The 15,272-nt window shown below is 45.5% G+C and overlaps 1 protein-coding gene across 1 annotated transcript in view; it reads left to right on the top strand.

The window, feature by feature from the left end:
- The first annotated feature begins 2,256 nt into the window (after positions 1-2,256).
- LOC120049386 (pleiotrophin-A-like) overlaps positions 2,257-15,272 on the top strand; it is a 44,455-nt gene continuing 31,439 nt past the window's right edge. Inside the window, exon 1 of the mRNA XM_038995656.1 lies at positions 2,257-2,476. The gene's annotated coding sequence lies outside the window, so the exon portion shown is untranslated. The remainder of the gene's footprint in view (positions 2,477-15,272) is intronic.

The raw sequence follows: 15,272 nt of genomic DNA, 5'->3' as shown, positions 1-15,272 counted from the left end.
TTCATTTACATATGTCCCTCATTTTAAGGTCAACCCTGTTACATGAACTGAACTCTTGTTTTAAGAAACTATTCATTTTTAAAAATGTATTTCAAAAGAAAAATTGAACATCTAATAGTCAAATCATAGTGTAAAAGCAGGTGAGCTGGTTCTACTCTTTTTGGCTATTTTCTGGTGCTTTGTGGTGAAAAACTGAACGGCTTGAGCATAATTTGTCAACCCTGTTACCCATAGATAGACAGGCTAGAAATGTATTAAAAAATATGTATATATTTTTTGAGGCGCACTCAATTGCCCCTCCCTGCTGCAGTCAACAAGCTTCCTTTCCCCCTGTCACAAGGGGCTTCATGGCTGATTTAACTACTAATTACCAGTTTGAGTGCCGTTCAAGTGGATTTTCCCCAGATGAGGTAAATTCCAACTCCCCACTTGGATACGAACACACCATAACCCAGCTAACCATCCACTGTAGATCCATAAAATACCACTCATTGGAAGCACAAGACGTACACCTACATTTTGACATATTGTGGAGTGTTGTACGAAGTATAGTTTTTATTTAAACCGATAACTCAAATACCATATTTTTTAAATAGCTTAGCTTTCTTGTCATTATTTAATTAAGCTAAAGAGAGGCTTTTACTACAGTAATACATTTTTTCTTTTGAGATGGGAACATTTTATTTTATAAAGTTGAACATTCTCTTTATGAAAGAATGTTACATTTAGGTGAAATCAAAAGTATATTTTTTTACTCACCATAACAATTTTGGGCTTGGTGGACCAAAAAATAATTATCGCCATTGATCAATATGTAATCAGTCATTTAAGAAGCTGACAAAGGAACCACTTTGACCACCCTGTAGACTAGATGTCACTGCCATTCATTTCTGGAATATTGTCAGTCATTACATGCACTTGAGCAAAGATGCAAATGTATGTACATGTACACTACCGGTCCAAAGTTTTAGAACACCTACTCATTCAAGAGTTTTTCTTTATTTTCACTATTTTCTAAATTGTAGAATAATAGTGAAGACATCGCAACTATAAAATAACACATATGGAATCATGTAGTAACCAAGAAAGTGTTAAAAATAATCAAAATATATTTTACATTTGAGATTGTTCAAATAGCCATGATGACAGCTTTGCACGCTCTTGGCATTCTCTCAACCAACTTCCAGCTTTTCCAACAGTCTTGAAGGAGTTCCCACATATGCTGAGTACTTGTTGGCTGCTTTTCCTTCACTCTGCAGTCTGTTACTTAAACTCGGTGAAACATTTATGTGGGCTGCAATTTCTGAGGCTGGTAACTCTAATAAACTTATCCTCTGCAGCAGAGGTAACTCTGTGTCTTCCATTCCTGTGGTGGTCCTCATGAGAGCCAGTTTCATCATAGCTCGATTTTTGCGACTGCACTTGAAGAAACTTTCAAAGTTCTTGAAATACTCCGTATTGACTGACCTTCATGTCTTAAAGTAATGATGGACTGTCATTTCTCTTTGCTTATTTGAGCTGTTCTTACCAGAATATGGACTTGGTCTTTTACCAAATAGGGCTTTAAATGTATACCCCCCTACCTTGTCACAACACAACTGATTGGCTCAAATGCATTAAAAAGGAAAGAAATTCCACAAATTAACTTTTAAGAAGGCACACCTGTTATTTGAACTTCATTCCAGGTGACTGCCTCATGAAGCTGGTTGAGAGAATGTCAAGAGTGTGCAAAGCTGTCATCAAGTCTGTCTTCAAGGTAAAATATATTTTGATTTGTTTAACACTTTTTTGGTTACTACATGATTCCATATGTGTTATTTCATAGTTGTGATGTCTTCACCCATATTCTACAATGTAGAAAATAGTAAAAATAAAGAAAAACCCTTGAATGAGTAGGTGTATCCTGTCAGAGCCCATCTGTAGCTAACCCCACCCCACCCCAACCCAAATCAACCCAACCTCTCGCTCTCTCGCTCTCTTTCTCTGTCCCCAGTGTGACTACATAGCTCCAGTTCTGTCTCTAAGTGCTCCCTCTCCTCCCTCCTGTCTCCCTCTCTACCCCCTCTTTCTCTCTTCTCTCTCTCTGAGTGCTGCTCCCCTGCCAAGCGGGCCGTCCCTGGAGTGACCTTGTGGCAATGAGATCCTGATCACGAGTCAGGAAACCAAGCTTTTCAGAACGCCCTCCTCTCTCAGCAACAGAAATGAGAGGGTGAGAGAAAGAGAGAGAGAGAGAGAGAGAGAGAGAGAGAGAGAGAGAGAGAGAGAGAGAGAGAGAGAGAGAGGGGTGGAAAACAGCTATCGTTTGCCCAGACTTGTGGAGAGACAAGAGTGAGAGAGTAAGTGAAAGAAAGAGAGGGAGGTAGAGAGAGAGAGAATTAGAGAGAGAGAGACTGACAGGAGGGGTGAGGAGCAGATGAGAGGAGAGTTCACAAACTATTGCAAAGCGTTGGAACAACCACCAGACCTCCAGTTCAAAGTAAGTACTTATAACCGGAGCAAGGTGCACACTTGGATGTGTGGTGGTAGTTGGGTGACCAGGAGAGTTGTGGCGTGTGAAGCTATTGGGGCTGAGATGAGGAGGGAGATTTCAGAACTGTGAGAGGCAGACAGGGACTAGCAATGCTGGGAGGCTGTGGAGTATGAATGGGCCGAGACTCAATCAGATGAGTCCAACTGTAGCCTAGACAGATATGGACAATTAGTGATGGCAGAAGGAGCGTAGGGGGAATGTTTGTGTTGTGGGATAGTGGAACTGGTGTCTTTGAGTTGGCAGCATAATTATTAACTCTCTGTGTAGTAAGTGTTCTCTGGCTTGCTTTGTTTTGGATGTCGTGCCACGTCCCAGGCTAATAATACACTAAACACTGCGACAAACCAAAGTATAGCTCGAGAGCCTTTTTGTGAAGTTTTTTTTCTCGATTATAATTTATGGTTTCAGATACTAATCACCACAAGCTATGGGTGTTTTTTTTGTATCCCTTTCAGCACACTGTTGCTGTAAACCATCTTGATTGTCCATGTGTTTTCCATGGTTTATTCAGTTCTGAATGTGAAAGGCTCAGGTATATGAACATAAAAGCTCTTGTTTTTTCATTATTAACAAAGGATTTATAATTTAAATTGGATATATTTCCCTCTCAGGCTTCGTATGAGAGACAAATAGAACAGTAAAGAACAAGAAGCTCAAAACAAGCTCATGAGGAAATGAGAACAATAGTAGAGAAAGCTGCTTTGTGTTTACCGTCTCCCTGTAATATTTAGTGTTTGCGTTACAGTAAGGGATTAACTCCAAAAGTAACATTTATCCAAATACTTAGTATGCTGTAGGACTCGTTGCAAACTTCAAGACTTCTAAGAACATCTATGTTTCCTCTAGTCTAAAACGATATTTCGTTTTTCTTCATATTGTAGCACAACTGCTTGAATCACTCCATCAGTCAAGTTTCACAATTCTACAGAGGTGCACGCCCACCAGAACATAACCCATTCATTCTCCGAGCATATCATTAGACTAGTCATTTTATTGCCTCTGTTTGGTGTCCTCTTATAAAGACCTAGGCTTGCAGTGTATGTGAGTGTGTTTGACAGAGCGTATTTGTGCGTGGCCGTGCATGTGCGTGCGCATGTGTGTTGTTGGGGACAGTGTTTTTCCCAGGATATTGTAATTTGGGTCAGGCCTGACTGGAATGAGAAACCGAGGGCATCGGTATTGTAGCACTCCTATGGTTGAGCTGACCTTGCGCCTGTGTTGCCATAGTTATGTTCACCCCTGGTATAGGAACCCAAACTTCAACCAACATCTCTGGCATTCCTACTGTGTACAAAAGAGCCCTGGTCTCGATCTAGCTTTAAATGAGCTTTGGCCAGTTCATTGCTTTAGAAGTAACACACGGTGTGTTCCTAATGAAAGAGCTGGGAGATTAAACATGAGGCAATAGGTGGAGAGATGAGCTTGAGAAACCAGCTTTGGTCAGTGGTAGGTCAAGCTCATTGAGAGACCCGAGGTGGAGCTGAGCTGCCTGGATGGAAGCCAGGAGGGTGAGCTAACTCTCACATAACCAGTCCCATTTGTCAATGTGCACTGGCATTTATGTAAGGGCTGCCATTTGAGGAAGATAAGGCGAGGCACATTTTACAGATCCTGCTTTCCCTCAATGTTAAGTTGTCCCTCACATTTCAAACACTTTATACGTGCCACACTGAGAGATGCTATTCAGCATGGAACACAAAGCCAATGCATTTCACCCATTTATACAAATGCTGTGTCACGTGACCGCCCTCCATGGAAGACCTGGAGCAATAAGGTAGAGAATGGTCTGTGAGATGCCTAAGAAGGCTGCTTCACAGTGGGGAAGGGAAGCACTCTCAAAGGAGCCAGGTCAGGTCTATAGGGAGCAAGTGGCTGAGAGAGGGTGGGAGGGATAAGGAAAATGCACAAACATCTCCACATTGAGTGGTTGGTTCATTCTTGTGGTGTACACATTGACCCCTCACATCACATGTAGGCTGAACAGAGATGGGGTCTGGGGAGGGAGGGAGAGGGCTGCTAGACCTAGTCTAGGCCCTGAGCAGCCGTTCCCCTGTTTGCACCGAATAGCCCTCTCTGGCTCTCGTTATGCCAATGACGACCTAGGAAGTTGGCAGTACAGCACAACAGTTCTGGGACCAGGCTGAGCTCGGAAGTGCATGGGCTGTATGCTGTTTGGTACTGTAGCTAGACTAGAGCCGTCAGCTGGGACCCTGCAATAAGAGAGGTAAGGTTCAGCAGTATCCACTATCGCAGAGCTAGAAGAGGCTACTAAGATACTATGATACTAAGAGATGACTAGCTTTCATCAAATCTTCTCAGAAAGTCCATAGGTAATCATGGCATGGGATTTAGTCTGAGCTGAGGCCCTGTGTCGTTTAAATGGTTAAATTGTCAATTGAGGAAATGCACATATTCTAATTGAGATGTCAATTAGACGGCTATTTCATTACAACAAAACCGTAACAATCTCTGGCTTACTGAACATCCTTAAAGCCAGTGGCCCATTGCTTGACATGACAGAGTCTCTTTGTAGGGAGGAACATCATTGATGGCGCTGGCAATGACTTTTGTTGTGGGGAATCTGATGGGTGCATTTTTGTGTGAATCATGTCTGTGTCCATCTGTTCGTGTGTCTGTCTGTGTTTTTGTCTATCTTACTGTGTGTGTGTGTGTGTGTGTGTGTGTGTGTGTGTGTGTGTGTGTGTGTGTGTGTGTGTGTGTGTGTGTGTGTGTGTGTGTGTGTGTGTGTGTGTGTGTGATGGGACAGACTTCGAATCACATAACCACGTACATCGAACTTCAGATTCAGACCACCTTTTCACTAATGGCCAAATAATATATTCTTAGGAATTTTATGAATATAAACTGTCTGGAGAGTATCTGTATTGTGGAGAGCTAGTTTGCCTGTGGTCATATAAAGATCTGTCTCTGACTGTGACGTACTGTGGTTTGGCCCTTGTATCGGCCTCATTGGCTGTATGAACCTCTGAGGAACAGTGACGGCCAGAGGCTTCCACCCTGATCAATTAGTTCATTAGTCTCCTACAGTCACAGCTTGGCCGGCATACTCCTGGCTCCGTCCCTTGGCGTCTGATTGGCCCACACTGCTGGTGAGGTCATAGGTCAGGTTGTTGATGTCTGTCTACTGTACATACCAATTACACAAGAAAGGAAAACTCGATATGTGACCTGACAGGGTTTGTGTGTGTGTGTGTATGTGTGTGTGTGTGCCTGCACGTGTGTGCATTCCCATGCATGCGTATGTAATCAGTCAAGTTGAATCAGATGTTTGTGACTGTGGAATAGAATGCAAATAAAGCCTCCCTACATTCCTGTTGAATTTTAGCCTTACTGTCCAAGTATCCTTGCCTCAAGGGGTGACTGGTGCCCTGAGAGAAGTTTGGAGTCCAGTGTCTGTTTGATAGAAGTTTGGAGTACAGTGTCTGTTTGATAGAAGTTTGGAGTCCAGTGTCTGTTTGATAGAAGTTTGGAGTCCAGTGTCTGTTTGATAGAAGTTTGGAGTCCAGTGTCTGTTTGATAGAAGTTTGGAGTCCAGTGTCTGTTTGATAGAAGTTTGGAGTCCAGTGTCTGTTTGATAGAAGTTTGGAGTCCAGTGTCTGTTTGATAGAAGTTTGGAGTCCAGTGTCTGTTTGATAGAAGTTTGGAGTCCAGTGTCTGTTTGATAGAAGTTTGGAGTCCAGTGTCTGTTTGATAGAAGTTTGGAGTACAGTGTCTGTTTGATAGAAGTTTGGAGTCCAGTGTCTGTTTGATAGAAGTTTGGAGTACAGTGTCTGTTTGATAGAAGTTTGGAGTCCAGTGTCTGTTTGATAGAAGTTTGGAGTACAGTGTCTGTTTGATAGAAGTTTGGAGTCCAGTGTCTGTTTGATAGAAGTTTGGAGTCCAGTGTCTGTTTGATAGAAGTTTGGAGTACAGTGTCTGTTTGATAGAAGTTTGGAGTCCAGTGTCTGTTTGATAGAAGTTTGGAGTCCAGTGTCTGTTTGATAGAAGTTTGGAGTCCAGTGTCTGTTTGATAGAAGTTTGGAGTCCAGTGTCTGTTTGATAGAAGTTTGGAGTCCAGTGTCTGTTTGATAGAAGTTTGGAGTACAGTGTCTGTTTGATAGAAGTTTGGAGTCCAGTGTCTGTTTGATAGAAGTTTGGAGTACAGTGTCTGTTTGATAGAAGTTTGGAGTCCAGTGTCTGTTTGATAGAAGTTTGGAGTACAGTGTCTGTTTGATAGAAGTTTGGAGTCCAGTGTCTGTTTGATAGAAGTTTGGAGTCCAGTGTCTGTTTGATAGAAGTTTGGAGTACAGTGTCTGTTTGATAGAAGTTTGGAGTACAGTGTCTGTTTGATAGAAGTTTGGAGTACAGTGTCTGTTTGATAGAGGTTTGGAGTCCAGTGTCTGTTTGATAGAAGTTTGGAGTCCAGTGTCTGTTTGATAGAAGTTTGGAGTACAGTGTCTGTTTGATAGAAGTTTGGAGTCCAGTGTCTGTTTGATAGAAGTTTGGAGTACAGTGTCTGTTTGATAGAAGTTTGGAGTCCAGTGTCTGTTTGATAGAAGTTTGGAGTACAGTGTCTGTTTGATAGAAGTTTGGAGTCCAGTGTCTGTTTGATAGAAGTTTGGAGTACAGTGTCTGTTTGATAGAAGTTTGGAGTCCAGTGTCTGTTTGATAGAAGTTTGGAGTACAGTGTCTGTTTGATAGAAGTTTGGAGTCTGGTGTCTGAGTGTGTATAGGATGAGCATGGCTCCTTTTCTGTGTTTGTGTGTACAGGCTGCAGTTACCACACCATGGGGGACCAGCCTGTTTGTGTTTGTCTAATGAACTGAGAGAACACAGGAGGGAGAAGATAGGGAGATGGAGAGAGAGAGAGATATAGGGATGGAGAGGGAGGGAGAGGACAGAGAGAGAGATAGGAAAGAGATAGCAAGAGAGAGAGAGGCAAGAGAGAGAGCGAGAGAGAGAGCAAAAGAGAGAGCGAGAGAGAGAGAGAGATGGCAAAGAGAGAGATCAAAGAGAGAGAGAGCAAAGAGAGAGTGCAAGAGAGAGAGCGTGCGAGAGAGAGAGAGAGCAAGAGAGAGCAAGAGAGAGAGAGAGAGAGGGCAAAGAGAGAGAGCAAAGAGAGAGAGCAAAGAGAGAGCGCAAGAGAGAGAGGGTGAGAGCGAGAGAGAGAGAGAGAGTAAGAGAGAGGCAAGAGAGAGACAGGGTAAAGAGAGAGAGCAACAGAGATAGAGAGCAAAGAGAGAGAGCAGAGAGAGCAAGAGAGAGAGAGAGCGAGAGAGTGGAAAGATAGAGAGAGAGGAAAGAGCAAGAGAGAGGAAAGAGAGAGAGAGTGAGAGAGAGCGAGAGAGAGGAAAGAGAGAGAGAGAGAGTGAGAGAGAGGAAAGAGAGAGAGCGAGAGCGAGATAAACGTTCTGTGTTTGTGTGTACAGGCTGCAGTTACCACACCATGGGGGACCAGCTTGTTTGTGTTTGTCTAATGAACTGAGAGAACACAGGAGGGAGAAGATAGGGAGATGGAGAGAGAGAGTAGATAGAGGGAGGGAGAGGACAGAGAGAAAGCAAGAGAGAGAGATGAGATAGAGAGAGAACAATGAAAGAGAGTGAGGGGGAGAGAGAGAGGAGGAGAAAGAGAGAGAGAAAGGGAGGGGAAGAGAGAAAGAGGAGAGAGAGAGAGTGAAAGAGAGGGGAAGAGCGAAAGAGGAGAGAGAGAGAGAGAGAGAGAGAGAGAGAGAGGGAGAGAGTACGAAAAAGAAAGAAAGGGGGCGAGTCAGTGGAATAATTGACCGAGAAGGAGAGATGTAGGGATCTATGCTTTCATATCTGTGTCATGTGGCGTTATGGATTCTTGTATGTGGTGTGTAGAAGTGTGATTCAGAGCCATTCATCAATCATAAAGCAAAATTCTACATAGTGACATTTTATAAAAGGATGGCATGATAAAATCCATCCTTACAGTACATTGCATTGTTAAAATCGACTGGTTTACATAAGCTAAGCAGGGTAGGACTGGGTTAACCCCTGGATGGGAGACCACATAGGAAAGTGTGGTTGCTGTTGTTGGAGGTGGTGCTGAAGGGCCAGTAGTAACCTTTTCTCCATATGGTATTAGGGAAACTCTCCAAGTACTGAACACGCTGTAACGGCTTTCTTCTTCCTCCTCTGATGAGGAGTAGTAGGAAGGATCGGAAGACCAATGCGCAGCGTGGTACGTATCCATAATGACTTTAATAAGAATGAATACAACAAAATACAAACTAACAAAGTGAAACAAAAAGGAAAACCGAAAAGAGTTCTGTCTGGTGCAGACACACAAAGACTGAAAATAACCACCCACCAAAACCAACAGAAAACAGGCTACCTAAATATGGTTCCCAATCAGGGACAACGATTGACAGCTGCCTCTGATTGAGAACCATATCAGGCCAAACACAGAAAAACTAACATAGACAACCCACCCAACTCATGCCCTGACCATACTAAAACAAAGGAACTAAGGTCAGAACGTGACAGTACCCCCCCCCCCCCAAGGTGCGGACTCCGGCCGCAAAACCTGAACCTATAGGGGAGGGTCTGGGTGGGCATCTGTCCGCGGTGGCGGCTCTGGTGCTGGACGTGGACCCCACTCCACCATAGTCTTAGTCCGCTTCTGTGGCCTCCTAGGAACGGCGACCCTCGCCACCAACCTTGGCCTGGGAACCCTAATAAATGGGCCCACGGGACTGAGAGACACCTCTGGACTGAAGGACGCCTCTGGACTGAGGGGCAACTTTGGACTGAGGGGCAACTCCGGACTGAGGGGCAACTCCGGACTGAGGGGCAACTCCGGACTGAGGGGCAACTCAGGACTGAAAGGCAACTCAGGACTGAAAGGCAACTCAAGACTGAAAGGCAACTCAGGACTGAAAGGCAACTCAGGACTGAAAGGCGGCTCCTGACTGGCGGGCGGCTCTGGCGGCTCCTGACTGGCGGGCGGCTCTGCCGGCTCCTGACTGGCGGGCGGCTCTGGCGGCTCCTAACTGGCGGGCGGCTCTGGCGGCTCCTGACTGGCGGGCGGCTCTGGCGGCTCCTGACTGGCGGCTGGCTCTGGCGGCTCCTGACTGGTGGGCGGCTCTGGCGGCTCCTGACTGGCGGGCGGCTCAGGCGGCGCTGGACAGACGGGCAGCTCAGGCGGCGCTGGACAGACGGGCAGCTCAGGCGGCGCTGGACAGACGGGCAGCTCAGGCGGTGCTGGACAGACGGGCAGCTCAGGCGGCGCTGGACAGATGGGCAGCTCAGGCGGCGCTGGACAGACGGGCAGCTCAGGCGGCGCTGGACAGATGGGAGACTCTGGCCTGCTGAGGCGCACAGTAGGCCTGGTGCGTGGTGCCGGAACCGGTGGTACCGGGCTGGGGACACGCACCTCTGGGCGAGTGCGGGGAGCAGGAACAGGGCATACTGGACCCTGGAGGCGCACAGTAGGCCTGGTGCGTGGTGCCGGAACTGGTGGTACCAGGCTGGAAACACGCACCTCAAGGCGAGTGCGGGGTGCTGGAACTGGAGGCCTGGTACGTGGCGCCGCCACCGGAGGGCTGGTGCGTGGGGCTGCCACAGGAGGGCTGGTTCTTGGAGAAGGCACCGGATAAACCGGACCATGGAGGCGCACTACAGGTCTCGAGCACCGAGCCTGCCCAACCCTACCTGGCTGAATACTCCCCGTAGCCATGCCAGTGCGGCGAGGTGGAATAAGCCGTACAGGAGACACCATGCGTAGGGCTGGTGCCATGTACCCCGGCCCGAGGAGACACACTAGAGACCAGATGCGTAGAGCCGGTTTCATGGCACCTGGCTCGATGCCCAATCTAGCCCGGCTGATACGAGGTGCTGCTTTGTACCGCACCGGGCTATGCACACGTACTGGAGACACCGTGCACTCTTCTGCATAACGCGGTGTCTGCCCGTACGCTCGCTCTCCACGGTAAGCACGGGGAGTTGGCTCAGGTCTCCTACCTGGCTTAGCCACACTCCCCGTGTGCCACCCCCCAAGAAATTTTTGGGGCTGCCTCTCTGGCTTCCAGCCGCGCTTTCGTGCAGCCTCTTCATACCACCGCCTCTCGGCTTTAGCTGCCTCCAGCTCTTCACGAGGGCGGCGATATTCTCCAGCTTGTACCAGGGTCCCTTACCGTCCAGAATTTCCTCCCAGGTCCAGGAATCCTGTGATCGCTGCTGCTGCTGCTGCTGCCCTTTACCACGCTGCTTGGTCCGGTTTTGGTGGGTGGTTCTGTAACGGCTTTCTTCTTCCTCCTCTGATGAGGAGTAGTAGGAAGGATCGGAAGACCAATGCGCAGCGTGGTACGTATCCATAATGACTTTTAATAAGAATGAATACAACAAAATACAAACTAACAAAGTGAAACAAAAAGGAAAACCTAAAACAGTTCTGTCTGGTGCAGACACACAAAGACTGAAAATAACCACCCACCAAAACCAACAGAAAACAGGCTACCTAAATATGGTTCCCAATCAGGGACAACGATTGACAGCTGCCTCTGATTGAGAACCATATCAGGCCAAACACAGAAATAGAAAATCATAGAAAAACTAACATAGACAACCCACCCAACTCACGCCCTGACCATATTAAAACAAAAGACAAAACAAAGGAACTAAGGTCAGAACGTGACACATGCTTACTGATGCATTTAAATGCACTATATAAATGCAACAATCCATTACATACAACATTAAATGTGTCCTTTTATGCGTATTGGGAAAATAAAACTATCCACGTCCCTTTCAGCATCCTTTCCTGGCAATAGAGGTGCCTATATAACATTTAACACACCTTGGGAGCACAATAACATGACATACAGTCTATGTGCCACCTCCAATGTAAAAATCTAAATGTTAAAATCTATGAAGGCAATCAATGCTAATCTCATTTTATTTTACCTGACCTTTTAGTTGCACTGTGGCTGAGTTACTTCGATCCACCGTAGAGAATTTTATTCAATATTATGGCCACTGTTAATCAGAAAGGAGACTGTCGTAAGGCATAAACAGTGCAGGGCTAAAAAGGAAATACAGAAAATTATCGAGACACCCACCAAGAATACTCCCCATATTGGTTTGATGAACCACAGTCCGTCCTTAGGGGACTGTCAGTCTGTCTGCCCTTGACAGGTAGTCTGTACAGACAGACAAAACTGAGAGCCATTTCCACTGATGTGGCCAGTCCACTCAAGGTGAATGGAAAGATTAACTGAGCGCGAGCAGTAACCTGCAGCATTCTACCACTTTGTTTTCTTATTCCATTCTCACTGCTAATAGGATGGCTAATGCAAATGAGAGATGCAATGGAGTGGGGATAATAGCCTAATGACAAGGCATTGCACGGCTCAAATGGAAAGTTCTGATGGAATTAAGTTAGACAGCCTATAGTCGATATACTGTGATGCGTAGATGATTTCGAAACTCTACACCTCTGTGTAGCTAGCTGATTGATGAATGTTTATGATGAATGTAAGGATGTTGCCAACAGACCATCATCACAAATGACATTCGAGCCAATCCTTTTGTCAATAATCTGTTTGTATTGGTCTCTGACTTGATCAATTCTTGTTAAAAACAGGAGCATACGTTGCATGTCCATGATCAAGCCTGCAATCAACGCCAGATATCCTCTTATCTTTGCTTAGTTCTGGATGTGTTTTTTTTTTTTTTTATCGGCATCAGTTATGGATGACGGCTGTTTTTAAAGTTGCCTGAATTGGAGATGTTGCAAAAAGCTATATTTCAAAGTCCTTGTTAAAGTCAAATGTAATCAGACTTTGTACACTAAAGATGGAGCTTAATCCTACTCCATTTATAACTCACCAGGTTTTAATCGGACTCTGTGGAGAAGTTCACAAGCTGATAGCCTTCTGGGATGTTTTTATTTCTTTGAGGGCTGCATTCAGGAGTGAGAGAATGATTTGATAACATTACCACATAGAATGGCTAGGGGGGGGATTAGGTAAGCCCACTCTATGGAGCTAAGACCAAAGCGGTGCTTGTGCCCACCAATAGGTGATCAGAGCTTCAGGATCACAACAATTATGAGGAGGGTTGCCTTCAGCAGCGCCTCAGGGGGACGTTCAAGAACGCTTTTTATCCCTGTTCTCATTAAACCTCCCACTAAATTCCCCCAAACTGACTTGTGTGGCTCAGAAATCCCTTTGCAAATCCCTCACTAAGGAAACAATCTTCAATGTGCTTGAAGTTGCGTCTTCAATGTGGTGGATTATGGCTCACACATACTGTGTTTGTTGTGGAGAGAGGGAGAGAGGGATAGAGAGAAAGAAGGAGAGACAGAGAGGGAGAGATGAAGAGAGAGAGGGAGAGAGAGAGAGGGAGAGAGGAAGAGAGAGGGAGAGAGAGAAAGAAGGAGAGAGACAGGAGAGAGAAAGGAAGAGAGAGAAAGAAGGAGAGAGAGCGGAGAGAGGAGAACGATGGAGAGGGAGGAAGAAAGATGGAGAGAAAGGGAGAGAGGAGCACAATGGAGAGGGAGGAAGAAAGATGGAGAGAGAGGGAGAGAGGAGCACAATGGAGAGGGAGGAAGAAAGATTGAGAAAGAGAGAGGAAGCGGGTTGGAGAAGGAGAGAGCGAGAGACAGACACCCCATTAGTCATACATTAGTATTCTGTCCACAGCTCATAGTGAGAGACAGCCGGTCTACACTAACACCAGAGAATGGGATGGCTCATTAGAACTTTCTACTCTTTTTTTTACCAATAGCTCAAATTCTCCTGACCCTATACAAAATGCAGAGAAACACCTCCATGTTTCAGAAGGCAGAGAAACACATCCATGTTTCAGAAGGCAGAGAAACACATCCATGTTTCAAAAAGCAGAGAAACACCCCCATGTTTCAGAAGGCAGAGAAACACATCCATGTTTCAAAAAGCAGAGAAACACCTCCATGTTTCAGAAGGCAGAGAAACACATCCATGTTTCAGAAGGCAGAGAAACACATCCATGTTTCAGAAGGCAGAGAAACACATCCATGTTTCAGAAGGCAGAGAAACACATCCATGTTTCAAAAAGCAGAGAAACACCCCCATGTTTCAGAAGGCAGAGAAACACATCCATGTTTCAAAGGGCAGAGAAACATCGATTCCAACGAAGTTCAGGGGTGTACTACTTGTGTTAGTGAACAAACTTCCATATTCTCCTCAGGAATTTTATGTCTCCAGGAAAGGGGGGAGAAACCAAGGTCCAGAGAGAAAGGTAGTCGGGCAGGTAGAGGAAATTGTTGAAGCAAGCTTGTTTCTCATACCCCTCGGATGAACACTAACGGTTTGCCCCGTACATGTAACTGGGTAATGCCCCTGGTGATTTGAGTCTGCTGGTTGAGGGGGCTTTTTTGTCCTCCCCCTGTGCCGGTCTTCCAGGCTAGAAACCCCTGGCGCTGCTCGGAGAGAGCCTCTGGGGGCTAAATGGACCAGTGCATTGTGAGCTGAACACTGATGCTGCACTGTGGACACTGTCAGACTGTTGTGAGAAGGAGCCAACAGCTAAACTGGCATCAACAACCAGAGTTGGGTAGGTTACTTTCTAAATATAAGCCGTTACAGTTACTAGTTACAGTGTCTGTCCAAAATGATCAGTAACGTAACTTTTGGATTACCCAAACAGAGTAACGTACTCTGATTACTTTTGGATTACTTTCCCCTTAAGAGGCATTAGAAGAAGACGAAAAGGATCCCTCAAACGCATTTGATGTGACATCATAGTGGTCTCTGATTCGCTCAGGTGGAACAAACTTAAAATTGTGCCTGTTTTCAATTCTGAATTGAATGTCATTGAGAAAATAGAAAGTTGTCATGTCTTTTTTTGCAAACATCCTTTCTGAATTTAAATGTAATCCAATTAGTAATCGTCTACTTTTTTGAAAGTATCTGTAATCTGATTACAATATTTTAGCTGGTAACGATTAGTTGTAGTTGTTTTTGTAATCAGATTACATGTAATCACTTACTCCCCAGCCCAGTGAACAACCAATTTAAGCAACTATGGTGGATGTGTAACCAGGACAACCCAGTACAGCTCAGCTTGGTTTGACTCAGTAGTGTGAAACGGTATTAGATAACTATACAAACACACACCCAGACAGACAGGTCAAGATCATAAAAAACGTGTGATTTGAAATGAGTTCTTCAGTTTTCGCGTGCCGATCTGTTGTGATGTATTCTCTGAGGGGGAAACCACATATGCCATAACTTGTTTGTCTGTGTGACCCAGTTCAATGTGACAGAGGTGGTCAGAGAAGGCATGGCACGTTGCACAATCAACCACACTTCAACTCATGGAAAAGGAGTGTGTTTCTACCCAGTCTGGCGTAATGTTCTGTGGCATGTTGAAAGGGCCCGGTCAATGCTCTGGGCTGTGCTGTGTCTGTGAGCAGGTGGCCGGAAACTATCTTGAATCCCACCATGACCAGAGACAGTGATGGAACACTGCCAGAAACATTTTGTTTTTCTGAGAAGAAACATAGGGATTGAGTGGAGGTTGTCATGCTGGCTCCCAGGAGTGTTGTTATTCCCTTTGAGGAGGATGAAAGTGGAAAGCTATAAGCACTCTATAGCAAAAAAGAGCTCCTCAATGTACTTGCAAGTTGTCCTTTGGAAAGAAGCATGTATTTAGGGTCTACTAACCACCGGTCCTGGCAACCCACACTGCGTTCACCTGGCAACCATCATTGCGCACACCTGCTCCCCATCGTTAA

Source organism: Salvelinus namaycush, chromosome 6 (assembly GCF_016432855.1).
Source record: "Salvelinus namaycush isolate Seneca chromosome 6, SaNama_1.0, whole genome shotgun sequence".
NCBI classification, from domain to species: domain Eukaryota; kingdom Metazoa; phylum Chordata; class Actinopteri; order Salmoniformes; family Salmonidae; genus Salvelinus; species Salvelinus namaycush.
Note: the sequence above shows the minus strand (reverse complement) of the source record. Positions and strands in the feature narration are given on the sequence as shown.